The sequence below is a fragment of the Cryptotermes secundus genome, unplaced genomic scaffold (genome assembly GCF_002891405.2).
Source record: "Cryptotermes secundus unplaced genomic scaffold, Csec_1.0 scaffold708, whole genome shotgun sequence".
NCBI lineage: Eukaryota > Metazoa > Arthropoda > Insecta > Blattodea > Kalotermitidae > Cryptotermes > Cryptotermes secundus.
Window position 1 is genome coordinate 1455131 of NW_019726238.1, and position 14893 is coordinate 1470023.

The 14893-nt window shown below is 41.4% G+C and overlaps 1 protein-coding gene and 1 long non-coding RNA gene across 2 annotated transcripts in view; one reads left to right on the forward strand and one right to left on the reverse strand.

Annotated features, from left to right (window-relative positions):
• LOC111864093 (voltage-dependent calcium channel type D subunit alpha-1) overlaps positions 1–14893 on the forward strand; it is a 221044-nt gene that overhangs the window by 19270 nt on the left and 186881 nt on the right. The window lies entirely within an intron of this gene.
• Positions 4822–14893, reverse strand: part of LOC117282276 — a 114042-nt gene continuing 103970 nt past the window's right edge. Inside the window, exon 5 of the long non-coding RNA XR_004512985.1 lies at positions 4822–5012. This is a non-coding gene — a long non-coding RNA (uncharacterized LOC117282276). The remainder of the gene's footprint in view (positions 5013–14893) is intronic.

Here is a 14893-nt window from a genome sequence, read left to right on the forward strand (position 1 = left end):
GAGGAGCTATTTCAAGGAAACAGCGGCTCCGGTCTAGAAAACCGAAATTAACGGCCGTGGGGATCCGTTGCCCTGACCACGCGACACCCTCTATCCGCAAAATTTCGCACTAACTTCGCCTACAAGCGGCGGTCGCTCGGTCGGTATAGTTCGCTTGCGGACTACAGGCCATTAAGTTTCTTTTTATTTAGAGTCTGCTACTATAATCCAATTATGCTCATGATTTAATGTTAGCCTTCCTCGAAATTATCGATTTAAAATTGTCGTTTTCCCTACACACTACACTGATGAATTTCTATATTTGGGAATAACACTTCTTATACAAGCATCTAAATGTTCAGTTATTAATGAAAATTTGTATTTTGACTTAAACATAAATATAAGCCCATGTTCACTTAAGTAGACCCCTAACTCTCATTCCCCTTAAATGCCACTGGCTTTAGAATAGGACAAGAAATTTGCCATTCATTTTAACTTTCAACGATACATTTGTTTGCAAATTAATCACCTCAAATTCTAGTTCATTCAGATTTTCCTTGAACACAGAAGGAATAATTTCAGTACACTGAAATTCCTTTCTTGCAGCAGTTTAATAATGAAAGATACAGCAAAATTTATGTGCTCAGAATCTTTAAGAGTTTATCAATACAGAGACTGTAGACAGATCATCAAATTTACCATCAGCGCGACTTTCACTACTATGAAATGGGTTAAGATATTTTACATCAGCTGAGTTTTCCCATAACATCAGTTGCCTTAAATCAGTAGCGTCAGTCATTTGAATGCTAGGCTTCTTTTCGTGTTGGAGCTCAATGTTCAGTTCGTTTAGTTTATCGGTAAGATCTGTGAGGATAGCAATATTTAGCAACCACCGAGAATATTCTAATTCTGGAGATGTATTCATACAGATTGCAAATAAATGGGGATCTCAAAAAAAAATTCTGGAGTTAAATCAATTCTGTCCTGAAACAACTTCACAATTTCTGAGAGAACTCTTCGAACTTGAATACAACTTCCCTGCTCAGCCAAAGGGCTTTAGTACGCCACATCAGGTCTCCATACTGTTCATCAATTTGTTTAATAAATGCTTCAAGGGCCACTGTTGAACAGGCCTAGCTCGGATCGTGTTTACAATTTTTTTTTGTACAACGCTCATCACATGTTGAAAATCGATTGCTTTAGTTTACAGAGCTTGCTGTTGAATGAGAGAGCCCGGGAAAGCAGGATCTGTTTTGCAAAGCCCAATTAAGCCAACGTTTTCACTAGACATTCCTGGTGCGACATCAAATTTTATGAATGCGAACAATCATTTCCAGATGGGTGGAATAAAATTTCAGAAATATGTTCTCACCTCTAGGGAGAGCCAGGATAGCGTAGTAGGTATAGCAACTGGCTACGTGTTGGTCGACTGAGGGGTCAGAATTCGAACCCCGGTAGGACCTCCTCAATTTTAAGTTTGATTGTTAAATACATTATATAATAAAGGGACCGCCTCTGGGGTCTAGTGGCCAGAGTTCCTGGCTACAGATCTAGAGCTCTAGGGTTCGATTTCCGGCGCTACCAGATTTTCTGAGTAGTACTGGGTCTGGAACGGGTTCCCCTCAGCCTCGTGAGGATAATTGAGGAGCTACTTAAATGGAAAAGCAGCGGCTCCGGTCTAGAAAACCGAAACTAACGGCCGTGGGGATCCGCTACTCTGACCACTTGACACCCTCTATCCGCTAAAGTTGGCACTAACTTCGCCGACAAACGGCGGTGGCTCGGTCGGTGTAGTTCGATTACGGACTACAGGCCACGGAGTTTGTATTTATTCTGAGCAATAAGACGGTCTGTATGACTGTCAATAAGATGTTAGTAAGCAGCAGATGCTGGTGTCTGCACATCTGCAGGCGGAAAACATCCCCATAACAGTACATGTCAGTAACTGTCGACTAAGTTGCTTTAACTGGGCCTCACAATAAGGATTTATGGTAGGGTATTTTTTTATTGCTAGTGGGGGGGACTAAGTCCCTGATACTGCGGCCTGTACCAGCCCCAGATGATAGGTGAGGGTGATTGTGGGGCAATTGCTGGAATGAAGATTGGCAGGAGAAACCGAAGTACTAGGAGAAAACCTGCCCCAGCGCCACTTTGTCCACCACAAATCCCACTTGAACAGACCCGAGGTGGGAAGCCAGCGACTAACCGCTTGAGCTATGGCGCGAACCCTATGATAGGGTAACTTTGGAGTGTGGTACTGGTGGTAAGTTTTCTTTCATAGTTTGCCAGGAAACGGGGTGGTATTGCTACGGCGTTCTATTGCGACCTTGCCAGCGAGAAGTTTGAAAGACACTTTCTCATTCCAGTGTCTCCGCGGACAGCATAACTCTGTGGAGTAGTGTTATATTTAGCGTCCTGTTGCACTGATTTATGTCCATGATTTATTCTGACCGTCTTACAGTGCATACATTTATTTACCTTACTCTTCTCTCTTGNTGTAGTAGGCAAAATGTTGCCCGAGAACTACCGGCCGGTCAGGCCTACCATAAACCGTATGGAACATACTGCTGAATTTCGATGTGGACGATTTTCGCCAAGATTTCCCGTCATATTGACCCATACTAAAACCCTGTTCGCATGAGTTCATAAATGGAATTTTCTATGTATCTCACATAATCGTTTGGTATTTTTTTATTTGATGTGTTAGGCTTCGTCCAGAAGTTGTTAAGTAATTCCGACTTATAGGCCCAATGATCAGCAGTAAAGCCTAATTTACATAATGCCATAAATGGAATTTTCTACATATCCCAAAATGGTTCGCGGATATTGTTGAACTTCGATATGAAAGAATTTCATCAAACGTTACTGGGTAACCCTGATTTTCAGCCAATTTGATCCACAACAAAGACTAAGGTAGCTAGGTACATCAGGACATAAATGGATTCTTTCATCTGTCTCATGAGCTGTTATATAATTTTTTGAAATTCGACGTGAGAGTCCTTCATCAGTTGTCTGGCAACACAGCTACAGTCGTGTTTATCAATAAAACACGCGAGGCCATATCTGGAATGTTTCATGTGCCCCACATTCGCACGGTTTCGTAATTGCCCTAAATTCGTTATGAAGCTTCCACCAAATTTCGATAGGAAATTGTGATTTACAGCCACACTGATTCCTAACAAAGCGCAGTTTGTATACGCATATAAATGTCGCTTTGCATGTATACTCCTCCGCTTTGTTCAGTTTCAGTGTGGGAGATCTCTACTAATTTGCATGTCATTAGCCTTAATATGCGAAGAACTTCGTTGATGATTATGTGTTTTACATTATGGAGTATACGCTTTCAAGTCTTGCTCATCCTGGTTGTTAGCCCACGTCCAACTTGCAAATTCGAGTACGCCTGTGATGATTATTCAGAATATTAACAGCTACTTGTATTTTCCGTTATCTGGAGGTTGTGTCCACCATCCGCAGACTGAATACAACCACAAAGGCTTCGATTCAACACCCGACTGAGTCAGATATTGGAAAAGTGCGTTCGGAAGAGAAAGCCACAATCTCACCATCACTCAAATCTCTTTGCTAAGATATCGCGACAGAATTACATTTTTCGGCAAGAACAGATTCCATCGATAAGGCCAGAAGGATGGGAGACATACCTTGCTCTCCTAAAGAGTTAAATATCTCTCCAGCTGGAAAGACGTTTAGGTACATATCCATGAGGGCCTAACGATTATGTTTCAAATAGGCCAATTACTTGTCAGCTTAACATGGACGATAACGAATCATGCAAATAACAAGTAACCATTTTATTCTTGTTTAAAATGCATACGAAATAAGTAATTTATTTTAATATTTCATTTGAAGTACTTGGTGACTTTTTGTTTACGCTTTTACAATTTCTTTTTTAATTCGCTTAGTGGGGGGTGGATTCCTTCTGGGCCCACTCGACACGGCGGCCACTGATTGGCCTATTGTAGCCTGCCCCGGGTGATTATGATGATGGAGAATTTGGTAAGGGGAAACCGAAGTACTCAGAGAAAATTTACCTCAGCGCCACTTTGTCCATCACAAATCCCACTTGACGAGACCCGGGATCGAACCCGGGCCGCCTCGGTGGGAAGCCAGCGAGTAGCCGCTTGACCTATGGCGCGGCCATGTTTCTATAATTACTTAACGACATTACATTAGGGGCAGAGGTTACGTACTGTAAGATTCCGAATTGAGAAGACCATAATTTGGAATCGCCTGCCGTTATGAACTATTCGTATGATCAGCTTTTCCCAAAATGTGATCTGCGAATCAGTTTCGTATGCGAAAATTCTCCAGAATTCCAAGAAGTAACTCTTTTATGGCGAATTTGTTTAGTTCTGTCTGCATGTATGTGTGTATTATTTTAAAATAAATGTGTAAAAGAGTCTTATAATTATTTATATTTTGTTTTGAAACTTGTTTGTAGTCTGTTCTCATATCTGAGATGAAAATATATACCAGTTATACCATGCCCTTCACGCATGACCGGTTCGGGCTACCCAGACTGTGAGCATACTGTGCTAAGCGTAGCTTATCCTCCTTAAACGAGAGACGGCTGGGTAAAGAGATTGTAGGATTCTGTTACTATTTATCTTTTATGGCATGGCTGATCTACAAATGACTCACTGTGAACCTATCCTTATTCCGTGTATTTATGTTCACACATCTGTTTCCTGGCCTTAGTTATGGTGCTGAATTGAAATGGTGAAATATACATTTGAACAGCGGGGTTTTAATGTACGATACTTAAGCGAAAAGAAATAACAACACAGATAGTGTACAAGAAGGTTTCTCAGTACTTACCCTGGTGCTCGAGTCACAGCGTCATCAAAGATTTCAGAACTCGTGAAGAAAGTGAGTTCAACTGGATCTTTCTTAGACAAGGATTATTCTATAGGCAGGATGCTGTGGTAACTGAGGAAAATCTTGACGAAACTGGAGCCAGATACGAATATCCCTGACACTGTTCGCTAGGCAGACGTCATGGACAGCGGTCACGCCTGCGGAAATACAAAATTAGAGAGATTCAAGCAACGAAAGATGGTGACTACAAAAGAAGACTGCGGTTTAGTAGTTGATTTCTGTGATCAGCACACTAAAATTTCCTTGACCCAAAGCGTACATTTTTATTGATGAAGTTTCGTCCCAAATAAGTGGTTATCAACCCTCCAAACAATATATATTTTTTTTCCTTGGCACTACAGCCCCAGTGGGCCTAGGCCTACCTCCATGAACTTCTCCGTTCACTTCGGTTTTTCTAGATCTTACACATTCGGTAGGACTCCTTGGGCGGGTGATCAGCTCGTCGCAAGGCCTCTACCTGTACACAAACACAGAAACACGCACACACACAAACTAAACATCCATGCCCTGAGTGGGATTCGAACCCACGATCCCGGTTTCCAAGCAAGCGAAGACAGTACATGCCTTACACCGCTCGGAACAATATTCACTGAAGCAATATTAACCACAGACATTCTTGACGATCTGAACCTTGGTGTGTGGTGTGTCACTGCTGCTACACGAAGAACAGATTATCCGTCCAGAGGGATACTTCAGTGCTATTCTTCTGCCGTGTTTTGAGAGCATTATGGAAGAATAAAAGACATGGTTATTTAGTGCGAGATGGTGCCGCACCTCACACTGCTAATTGTTACTTCAATATTTTAAACGAGGACCTTCAATAGAGACTGATAAATCAGAAATTGTAGCTTACAAGTTCTCCAGACTTAAATCCCTGTGACTGTTTTCTAAGGGAAAACATAAGGCAAAGGCAAAGGAACCTGACGATTTTCAAAAGTTTATAAAGCAGTGAAATTTTATTTTAATTTTTAATTTACTTGTACAAAATGAACAAACATTGAATGCCATTTTATTCCATATGCATTTTAACACAGTTCTGTTTATTTCGTTTTGAACAGCACACCACTAAGACGTTGCCCATCGAGTACACATTCTCACAACCTCACAAGGGGTTCCCAGTCCTCGCCTCGCCATGTTTTCTGGTACCGTTGAAGTCCGGTTCCGAATTACCGTCTTGAGGTCATCCATGGTCCCTCGTCTAACGGCGTACACTTTCGATTTGACGTACCCCCAGAGGCAACAATCACAGACCACGGTAGCTCGCCTCGCAGTGAAATAAAGCGCTTCGGAAACATTTCCCGAACGACCTCCATGGATGTTCTCGCTGTATGGGCGGTTGCAGCATCCTGCTCGGACCATATGGTCGACAGCTCAGTTCCGCGGCGACTTATTTCTGTTGTGAGGAAGTTCCGTAACATTTCAACATAACGAGCGGATGTGACTGTAACTGCACGCTCAACTTCTTCAAAGAAGTAAAGGGCTATGACTCCCAAGATTGCCACTCCACACGGAACAGTCACGTGTGCTCTGTGAAGAGGCCGTTGATGGAGCTGATGCGGATTTTCCTCTGCCCAGCAGCGAGAATTCTGTTTGTTGACAGAAGCGTGCTTCATCTGTCATGAGGACAGTGACATCGTCGGACAAAATTCCGATTAAACACTCAGCCACCGTGCTACGGCTTGCCTTGTTATGATCCCTTAACTCTTAGACCGGCGATCGCTCGGTAGGTATAGTTCGTTTGCGGACTGAAACCATGGAGTTTGTTTCTTTTTGTTTTTTTTTTATGTAGACTGCTGATCCAAATTGCCCTGTTCCTTTGTGCCTCATCTGTGACAAACGGCTTACAAATGTAGCAATGGCTCCAGCAAAATTGAAACTGCATTAAACTACAAATCACAGCCGCATGACTAGTAGAAGTTCTTAACAAATGTTTACTACAAATGATTCATTCCATTTCAAGACCCTATATTTTCCAAAGTATTATACATACAAAATGATTTATATATGAAAAGAACCGCAAACTCACCAAGTTTGCATCGTGATACACCAGGTGGCAGCAGGAATGCAGTGCCTCACAAAATGGCGACGAAGCTGGAAAATAGTTTCTGCGTGTTGGAATATGCGAGATGTTCGTCTGTTATTGCACTGCAGCGTGCATTCACAGCAGAGTACAGAAAAGAACTACCATGTAAACAGAGCGTTCTGCGGTAGTATCGGTAGTTTAAGGATACTGGTTGTCTGTGTAAACGGAAAAGCACGGGGCGACCAATATAGTGTTTTGAAATGGAATGAATCATTTGTAGCAACCCTGTATTTTAAACGGCTATTGGAATCTCAAAACAAACAGAGTAAAGCTTTTGTTAGTAAAGTCATGGTCAGTGAAAATACTCAGAAAATAAGTTATTTAGTAGCAAAACGTATTTCCAGAAAAGGAAATGAAAGTCACACAGTTAGTGGCAACCAAATTAAAGCCACCATGTAAAATTATGGGGTGCTAAAATGCAGTATAAAAAATCGAAAATTTTCCACTTTCAAACAGCACAATAAATACAGGTACTGATGACATGTTACTTGATGCTGAAGAGGTTTTGCTTGATAACCTGAAAAATAGCAACTTCTCTATCCAGGTTGATGAGTCAACAGATTTCACCGATGAAAATTATGTTGTAGCATTTGTAAGATTTGTAAATGATAGTGAAATCAAAAGGCATGATATATTTACTGTCTTGTCATCATATCTGGCAACAAAAGTTCTGTCTTGGGAAGACTGTTTAAGCATCTGTAATGTTGGTGCCCCTGCAATGGTTGGCTCCATTAGAGGTTTCACCTCTCATGTAAACAAGGAAAATCCTGACGTTGTCGCAACACAGTGCTTTATTCACAGAGAGGCGCTGGTTTGAAAAACTCTTGGAGACGAAATGAAAAGAAGTTTTGGATGATGCTACAAACTTTGTAAACAAAGACCAGTTCTCTCAAGATTGTTTAAAAAACTGTGTGAAAACCTGGACAAACAGCATATACATCACCTGCTACATAGAGAAATCCGGTGTCTTATCAAAGGAGGACTTCTCAACAGGATGTTTGAGCTGAAAGGCGAATTGCAGGATTTTTTTTTCCTTGGCACTACATCCACAGTGGGTCTAGGCCTACCTCCATGAACTTCTCCGTTCACTTCGGTTTTTCTAGATCTTACACATTCGGTAGGACTCCTTGGGCGGGTGATCAGCTCGTCGCAAGGCCTCTACCTGTACACAAACATTCATGTCCCGAGTGGGATTCGAACCCACGATCCCGGCTTCCGAGCGAGCGAAGACAGTGCAGAATTTCAGGATTACTTTCAAGACAACAGTAGGCCATACATTGCAAAATGCTTTGTAGATGAAGACCAGCTAAAGATACTAGCCAACTTGGCAGACATGTTTCATCACATGAACCAATTTAACAAGTTTCTGCAAGGGACCGGAGAAAATGTTTTGACTTCAAGTGACAAGATTTTTGGATTACACAAAAACTGAATGTTTGGAAAAATCATTGTGAGAGGAAATCTTGAAATATTTTAACTGCTGCTGGGGCTTGAGAGTGAAAAAAGGATATCAGCAAGTCTTGAGTCTTACTGAAAGCCACTCTGAAGAACTGCAGAACAAAATTAAACACGATTTTCCCTTCGTTTCAACCAAAGTGTATGACTGGATGAGGTACCCTCGCTCTGAATCATCTGCTCAGCCTGAGAACTTGACTTTAGGAGAAGAGGAAGAGCTCTGTGAGACTGTTCGTACATTTACTGACCAATCCCTGGACAAGTTCTGGATTTCTGTGAAGGCAGAGTATCCTGGCATTCACAGGACAGCAATACATGTACATATTTCACAGTTGTCGACTTCTTACATCTCTAAACAAAATTCTTGTTCAACAAGTACCAAGAACAGAGATATAAATCATCTCATTTCAGCACAAGATGGACTCTGTGTGTGCTTATCTACAGTTCGACCCAGAATTAACTATTTGTGCAACAAAAGCAAACACATGTTTCACATTAAGGAAGTATGTTTCAATTATAATTTTAGTTCTAAGAACAACATTGTCTTAGCTGATGGTTTTATTCATACTGCTTTCATTTATCTTATGGTTTTCAGTAACCTTACTATTAAATATTGTCAATGAATATTCATGTTATAAATAGCACAAATTAGGAACACTTTACAACAATTCTTTACACCAAATCCAGAGCCCACGCTTATAATAAATGTTATGTAGGGTTTCCCCGAGATTTGAAAATTATTTCGAGGGTTCCTTCAGGGTAAAAAGCTTAGAATATATATAATCTCAGATACTAACAGTGTCGTTAAACGTGCAACAAGTCAATAAAATACGCGGTACCAATAACAGAATATTGGTTGACGCGAAAATATTCATAAGATTGTTATAATAAATAAGTGAATGCTTTTTTTCCAGTACAAATTATTTTACGAAAATCTCATGTGAAGAAAGGATTACTGTTTTTTGGTCAACGGTAATATATATTCATGCTTTGTCACAATAAATAAGCAACTTTAAGTACTCTCTGCTCTATATTTTTAAAGAGGCATTCAAAGATCAGTTCTTTTCTAGTAAAAGTGATATATTTATATGACGGGCATGGCGTAGTAGGGCTTTTACGACATGGGCTGCTGAAACGTGGTGCGGTTACAAGCGCATGCGCCTTGCACACGTGGTACCGCAGAACATGCAAGCGTTTGCGACGTGATTATTCATTATCTCAGCGAAATTTTGGACTCTGTCCACTGTCCCATGTATATATATATATATATGATGTACATGACGTTTCTTAAGAATGCTCTGGTATCGTCTTTTGGTAATTGGTTGCTATTTTACTGACAGATTATTTTTTTTATTATTATTATTCTATGATTAGATGGTTGCCAGCCAAGCGAGCCTTCATGCAAGCAGTATGTGACTCCCTCTGAAATAGGATAGCAAGTAACCACATTGGTTTTTTAAAATACGCGGAGTCATAACAAGACTGTGACCACGTGATTTTCATCAATTAGCTCACTAGCTTAATATTGAAACGGCTCTGAATTTCATCCCAATCATCAACACTGATGTTTGATTAAAAAAGTGAAACAAAATGTCACTGTAATGATACAGCCAAACAAGCTCCGTGTATGTAAAAATTTCCACCGTAATTAAATAATTTTCCTGGGGAGTAAAGCGCGGCCGGCGTGTAAGGCTGACAATCTTATCGCCATCTTTGAGCCGATTGTCTAGATAATGTGGGAGCCTCGACGTCTCACAACCCTATGGGCCTCCATGGCTTGTTACAGGGATAGCTTTACTTACTTTATTTTTATGTTAGAATAACTTAATGTTGAATATGCATGGGAAGTAATGGTTTGCTTTCCATGCAATACGGACAATTCTTCTTAATGACGAGGCAGCATTACACAATTCATTAATTGCTACACCATGGGCCTCTCTTAAAATCTTCTATATAAAGTAATATCGAATTTCCCTATTGTCTATGGAAACGCACACAAAGTATATCCAACGACTGATTCAATGTTTTTGAAAACATCATTAATATTTTATCTTGTTATAATACTTACAATTTTTAGTTTTTATATAATCTGAACTTTTGTATTTTTTACACAAGCATTTTTAAATTTGTATGATTAATAGTGTTATATCCATTTTACGAGTGCAGTTAAATGGTAGATTTTTGTTGATATGTATTTGCCTGATGATGTCCGATAGTGGCCGAAACATGTAGCAAAGCCACAGCTCAACGCTGACTTTGATGTTTTACTATTTGTTGTGTTGTGACGGTTCATAAAAGAGTTGTGTATTGAGAGGCTGGATGCCTTCTTCACCACTACACTCTATCATTTTAATACTTTATGAACTTTATCGTCAGAGGCAGGGTAGGATTTGTAGTAGTGGGGGGCCACAGGATAATCAAGTGGTTCTACTATAAGTCATCAAGTTTTCTAGCATTCCCCAGTGGTTATCTGTTGAACGCCACGACAAATGTTAGCTCCGTAGAAAAAGAGACAAGTGCCAGAGGCATGGTTGTCAGACAGGGTCCAGTGAAGTTCTCCGTGCATCGCCTGCTGTACAGAAACAGACACCCAGGGTTCCATGTGCCTGTGTTATAAATGCAAACTAAAAGTACAGTTTATCTCAACCAAGCTGGTTTAGTTTATTTTGTCTGACCTCACACTCATTCTGTGCTGGTAACAGTTACGTATTGAGATGCCGTTTGGTTTATTTCTGGGACCCTTCTCGGATTTACTACAAAAAGAAAAGAAGAAGAAACAGAAGAAAAGAAGTTTAAGAAGTGTACACATAATGTAACAATTAAAATGCGTTCGCTCTGCTACTGCTTCCAGAGTTTCGATTAAGATATAAAATTCTTTATTTAGACTGCATTCTCGGAGTTGATGCCGTGGAGCCTGGCAGGCTACACGATGTCACTAGTTTTCACTGGCACCCCCGTGAGTAGAGCCGGGATAATTCAATATGTATAGCGACTGGGTACGGGCTGGAGTTCGAGTACCGATGGGGTCAAGAATGTTCTCTTCTCCAAGTCGTCCAGACGGACACTGGAGTTCATCTAATCTCCTATTCAATGGGTACCGGGGGTTCTTTCCCCAGGGATAAAGCAGCAGGGGCATGAAGCTAACCACTTAGCTCCACCTAGTGCCGAGGTCAATAAAATGTGGATCTATACATCCACTCCCCTTTACGCCTTCATGGCATAGTGCTTAAGTAGTTAAGCACGCAGCGCATTGATCTCATCTGCCGTTCTTTTTCCGTAAGGAAGGAAAGTAGGCTAAAAATGAAACAAAAGTGTCAACAGCAGTAGCAGACGTGATGCTTTACAACCCTGTGCGTTTGGCACGCTTTTTGTTTGAAGCCGAGGTAGCTCACTGCCTTTCCGCTTGGCGCATAGCTCACGCAACAGAGGGAGCGCGAGGAACACAAAGGCGGCTGTTGTTGGTTCCTTTTCAGCTATTTTGTCTCTTAGTAATAGCAATAAACTAAACATGACGAGAGAAAGAGAGGGGTAGAAGGACGAGACAGAATGGACCAATCCAACGTGGCCCTGAATCCCAATGGAAATTGGAACTTGTCTCAGGCGGCCAAAATAAGACCAGGAGTGATCGGCATGGCCTCGCGAGGCGTCGCAACGCATCCGTGTAGGACACATGGACTTAAGATGCCACCATAAAGGTGATCGTCCGAAGTCGCATTATTAGAGTTGAGAGGGGATCTCTAGACCTGAACGAGGCCAATACGAAATGCTAATGTGCAATTCCACGTTAAAATTGTATTGGCCAAGAGACCAGCTATCCTAACTAAGGCTTTTTTTTGTGGTTTTCATCGTCCCTCCAGATAAATACTGAGATACTATTTCAAATACTATCTTTACGCCCTTTCAGTTCCCTTATTCACTTTCTATCCGATCGTTGGACGCTATATAATCTTTATAAACTGATATCTTCTTGTAAACAAATGAACATTTTTTTACTCCAATAATTATACAATCTATCCATTAAGTGTGGATAATAAGTACATTTTGTGGTTTACATATAGAAAAGGAAAGAGAACTTGTCGTGGTGAGCATGTTCCAATGAACCTGCTCAATACTTATTTTAACTGCTTAGTGATATGCAGTTAAGTGTTGAATTATTCAAATCTGGTGGGTAAATCTGAGGGTTTGAATCTGTTTAACCTCCTGATTTCTCCTTCGTCGTCGAGCAGTTTTTGTGCCAAGTCGTTCGGATGGACCTGGAGTCTGATTTTATACTTTTTGCTTTTTTTTTTATTTCCTCTCGTACTGTTGGTGCATCTAGGTCCTTGTGTAGTACCGTGTTCGGCACATACCACGGTGCGTTAACTATTATTCGTAATACTTTGCTTTGAAATCGTTGGAGAATTTCTATGTTTGAGTTACTGGCTGATCCCCATAATGGTATCCAAACAAATGAACATGAACTGGAAATAAGGAAGGAAAGATGAACATTGAAGAAAGCTTTCCTCTGGGATGTGGCACCGTGAAGGTATTGTGTTAACCGACGTTTCGGAGGAACGTATCGCCTCCATCTTCAGGGTAGAAGAAATAAGAAGAAAACCTACTCACGCTGGTTCCTCGCTCGCAATTTTCTTTTTTTTTTCTTCTACCCTGAAGATGGCGGAGATACGTGACTCCGAAACGTCGATTAACACACTACCTACACGGTGCCACATCCCAGAAGACTGCTTTCTTCATAGTCACTGCGGTGAAAACCTCAAATCTTACAAGGAAAACATTAAAGTAGTGGATCACTGAGCAGAGATTTGAACCCATAACCTCACGAATAAGAAACAAAAGGAGCTCATAACTCGACGGCCTGTTTCGGTCCTAGGTAGGCCTGCTGTCCGCAGCATTAAAACAGTCTCATTCTAAAACTGATACATTTTATTTTGTTAGCTCGTGAAGTTTACAACGCAGCTCTGTTCTATATTAATTCTTAATTAAGTCATATTGTGCAATTATTTAAACCATAGGAAAATAAATAAAGTTCTCCCTGATGCTTTGGGGGGGGACTTCAGGTATTACTCTATCATATTTAACCTTGGCATCAAAATGGAGAGTGGTCGGTTTCATTCCCCGTCCAATTTAACCCCCCCCAGGAAAAAGCCTCCTGTACCCACTGAAAATGGGGCTGAGTGAGCCCCAGAGCCAGTCTGAAACATGTAATGTGGAGAAAAATCTCTTATTCCCGCTGGGAATAGAACCCCGGTAGTCCAGCCCGTAACCCTTCGCTATACCAAACTGAGATATCCCAGCTAAGGACTTAACTGGGTTTATATGGTGTTTGGAAATATTCCACGAAACAGAAATTTGAAATAGTAGGCCAACACTTAAAATAAGAGTTGAAAGAGACGCCGGAAATTTAAGAATGAAGGAATATGACAATTTGGACTTAGGTAAGTCGCGTGGTTTCAAGGAACTGTGTTGGATTTTCCGAAGTAAATATACCATAAAGCTAAATGCACACCTTCAGACTTAAGACATTAGCAAAATGCAAACATATCAACCACATGCCTGTAAGACAGAATTACTGGGTTTTTGGACTTTTCCCATCGTCCGGAATTGTAGGTAATATAGGACGCTCCAGGTAATAGAGGATACGACGTTCCGGAAACTGAATCTGTTTCCGTCTTCAACTGAGAAAGGAAGAAACCTACTCAGTTGGGGACCTTAGAAAGAGCTAATCTCAATCATTGGACCTATATTACCTAGAATTCCGGAAGACGGTAAAAGTCCAAAAACCCACTAATTCTGCGTGTCATCCACCATCGTCAGAACCCTTTAGAATCTACATGCCCGTAAGACTGTAACGCTTCTCTTTGTGTCTGACGTCATCTGTCACCAAGTATGGGATATGAGTCCTCGCGGCGAATATTCTGCAATGTGAGGCCACACCATTTTGTGGACAGGTTCCTCCGCAACGTTGGTGTATATCTACCAAATTGCACGGAGTCACAACGCAGAGGACTGTAATCTTATATAGAGCTAAGGCTTCTGTCCCAGTTTTGATAACAAACAGCTTAAGCCTGGTATCGATTGCTTGCGGCTGCCGCGCGAGGCAATGTTTGTGGCTTTGCCTCACAAAGCCGATACAAAGTCGCCGCGCGTGGCAGAACGAGCATTGCCGCCCGCGATCTTGGCGCGTGTCGAGCCAAATCGGAGCGGTTCTTTGGCACGCGGCAAAGGGATTTCAGTGTGTTGTGCTCTTTCAGTTGAGACGGTCTTGTGCAGTTCTGGAGTTTCTTTTGCGGAAAAATGGAGAATGAAAGTGTCTAGTTGACATGCAGGGTTTTATTTTTCCCTTGGCACTAGAGCCCCAGTGGGCCTAGGCCTACCTCCATGAACTTCTCCGTTCACTTCGGTTTTTCTAGATCTTACACATTCGGTAGGACTCCTTGGGCGGGTGATCAGCTCGTCGCAAGGCCTCTACCTGTACACAAA